This window comes from Rhagoletis pomonella, unplaced genomic scaffold (genome assembly GCF_013731165.1).
Source record: "Rhagoletis pomonella isolate Grant_MI unplaced genomic scaffold, Rhpom_1.0 Rhpom_scaffold_00007, whole genome shotgun sequence".
Classification (NCBI taxonomy): domain Eukaryota; kingdom Metazoa; phylum Arthropoda; class Insecta; order Diptera; family Tephritidae; genus Rhagoletis; species Rhagoletis pomonella.
This window is the reverse complement of record NW_023458561.1, coordinates 53635174-53638454: the sequence shown is the minus strand read 5'-3', so window position 1 is coordinate 53638454 and position 3281 is coordinate 53635174. Positions and strand designations below refer to the sequence as shown.

General features: G+C 42.0%; 1 protein-coding gene across 8 annotated transcripts in view; it reads left to right on the top strand.

Annotated features, from left to right (window-relative positions):
* LOC118743065 (kazrin) overlaps window positions 1-3281 on the top strand; it is a 152892-nt gene that overhangs the window by 85640 nt on the left and 63971 nt on the right. The window lies entirely within an intron of this gene.

Genomic DNA, 3281 nt, shown 5'->3' with positions numbered 1-3281 from the left:
CCGCATTCTTTTCCACACTTTCCACCTTGGCAGCTGTGTGCATTCCACACCAATTTTTTTTCTTATTTTAAATAATTTTTCACCTTTAAAATATTTGCTTGCCTTCTAACCTGTAGCTCTTTGCGGTGCGCTTGCATGTGTGTATAGTGCGTGTACAATTTCTTTGTACTCGCTTACTCAACCATCTCAAATGCGCACATATGCTCAAATTTCAAATGACTTCAGATCGTATTTTATGCCTTAAAATTTTGCTATTTCCACACTTCATCCTTCTTGTAAATATCTTAAATATTTCCACTTTGCTTTTACCTCTTTGCATGTATCCTCAACGACTGCAGCCATCATCATTATCAGGAATTCAGCATACTTTTTTTTGAGAAATATTTTTATTGATCTATTTTCTTAGAATTTTTTAGTTTTTCTTGTGAACGAATATATACAAGCATTATTTGGGTATATACTGGTTTGCAATTTGGATATGTAAAAGACTTCATTTTATAAAGAATATATTTAGTAAACCAAGAAAACGAAAGGCAGATAATCAAGTTCAGTGTACGATGTACAAAGAATGATTTAAAAGAAAAACGGCTTAAATTTCTTATGAATTTTTTGCTTTGAACTCTATAGTCGCAGCCACTAATGGCTTTTTACTACCACCCGTGCCCATCGTGTCGGAATATGAGCTGCTGAAATTTGTACCTCAAGAAATTTCAAAAGCAATTAAGTACCAACTGAAACCAAATAAGGGCCCTGGGCACGACTTAATTATAGTACTCTAAAAATGTATTTTTTAGCTAGCAAATTTTGTTGTACCTTTCATCTGTATGCTACTTAATAAAATCACAAAACATTGTCATTTCCATCCACATTCGAAAAAGTCAACTATTGTGATGATACCAAAGCCCGGCAAGGACAAAACATCCAGCTATACTCCTATGAGCCTGTCAGCCTGCTACTACCGTACAAGTAGTAGCACCGTAGGAAAGACTTCTCATGCGGCCATCTCACCACTTTGGCTTCAGGCAAAAGCTTGAAACGATCTAGCAGTAAATCGCATCACATCAGAAATTCGAACAGCGAATAGATGGTTTAATTTAGGTTAGAGGTCCGTCGGTGCAGTAACACTTAGACGATGATTGCGCGGTCCATTGTGGTGTCCCTAATGAAGAGAAGTGATAAGATACACAGCAGGACACCAGATCAGCAGGTGCTGAAAGGATTCCTCCTCATCGTCTCGTATGCAGCTTGTGCGATAGGCGTCATCGATGATATTATGTCTTACCGCATGCAAACCTATTACGCAATGACCAGTTAAAACTTTCACCACCAGCGAAAGGTGTACCTTGCTTAGTCCCAAGAGCTCACTGGACAGCACCCGGAATGCACGAAGGATTTTGCTTGCTTGTATTCCAAGGTCTTCGACCAGCGCCTGCTGAGCTGACTAAACGCCTATCTGTCCAGGAGTACTCCGATTAGCTCTGCCCGGGAGCAGTTCGGTAATAGCTCCCTGTCTTTCCAGCTCAGCGGTCATGTAGATCACAGCAATTTCACTCTGATCTGGAACCCAAATAAGCTTAATAGCCTAAAAATCAAGCCATCCCTCACCGTTCTTGACCGAACCACCAGACAGGCAAGAGCCTTAATGGCTGCTTGAGTGTCGGAATAGATAGTCACCTACTAGAAAGGCATTACAAGGCCAATCCGAAGCCTACTCTATTGCCGCTACCTCTGCCTGGAAAACGCTACAGCGATCCGGTAGCCTGAATTTCAGGTTTATGGAGAATTCTCCGCAGAACCCGCCTCCACCCACTTTTCCCATTTAGCTTCGAACCATTCGTAAATACGTTAATAATACCCCGATTCCAAATACTGCACTCCTCCCAATCTCCCCTCGCTGGGATGTGGACCACCCACATCGGACCTAAACTCGTCGTGCAGTAGTCTGTTCGAGTTGGTAGGAGCTGGAAGCTTTTTAGAATACTGGCGTGCCCATAGCCCAAAGCGAACTTAAAGCCATCACTTCACCTTTCTGCGGCGCGGGCAGCGAGGGCTCTGCCTGCTATATCTATGGGCACAACGGTTAGCATATCATTAAGTTCCAGAGTAGGAGTGGTTCGAAGTACTCCACTGATTCTAATTAAGACTGCTCTTTGCGCTCCTTGCGGCTGCTTAACGATGCTTCCCTACAGCAATATAAAGCTAATGTTGCCTTCTTGATACTTTCCTCTACAAGCTTTATGTCAAGGATAAACCCGAAGTACTTCAGCGTGTCAGAAAGCCTAAGTGGAAGACGGACATTGAGGGAAGATGGCAAGTCGGTACCTTATAACTCCTAGTAAAAATAACAAGCTCCGTTTTGCTAGGATTCACACTCAGCCCGCAGCTAAAAGCTCAGTTTTCTACCAGAGTTCACCAGCATGAGTTCAAACAGTGTTTCCAGAAACTTTCGCTCCAGAGCCACCAATAGGTCCTTGACGACAGAAACCCAAAGCAATGGCGAAAGAACCCGCATTGTGGATTGAAGCACTGCCCCATTCAAGATGGAATATTGCGCTGTAATATTTCTTGACGTCGCCGAGGCAATTTATTGAGCATGGCTTGACGTCGTGCGCATCCAAAATCCCTCGAATAATCACCGGAGTCCCCTGGTGGTATATCCGAAGAGAGAATATCCACCGCGACTAGAGAAGGCCAGTAGAAATAGAGCAACGGAGAAATTTAGAAGCTTTTAGTGCCCCCAAATCAATTAGCAAGATCTCTATTGCGAGTAAAGTGAAAATCAAAATTACAAAAGAATGACTTACCAGCCCAGTTGTAAGAGTTTTTAGGTCCAGCTGTGACTGAGTGGTTAGAGATGCATACTACTACTCCGTGGGACCTGTGTTCGATCTCTGGTCTGGGCAGCATCTAAAAGTTTTCTCTTACAGCGGTCGTCCATCGACAGACAATGACTAACCGCCGGCGTAAAATTTTAGATTCCTCCATTTGTGTAACAACATCACGACGTACAGTAAAGTTGAAGGAGAAGCTCGACCAAACACTTGTCAAAAGTGTATGCGCCTTAATATAATTATTATTTTTATTATTAAGAAACTATTCATTCCAAATACGGGCGCATGTTAAGAAAATATATGAATTAAAATTTATTAAAAAAAACACGTTAATTGACCGGGTGTTTCTATAGATAAGCTTCTAATCATCAACGCAATTCAATTCACACTCCACTATATAAACGATTGATCTAAAAATATGCTACCCCACATTATTATTGCATGTTTCCC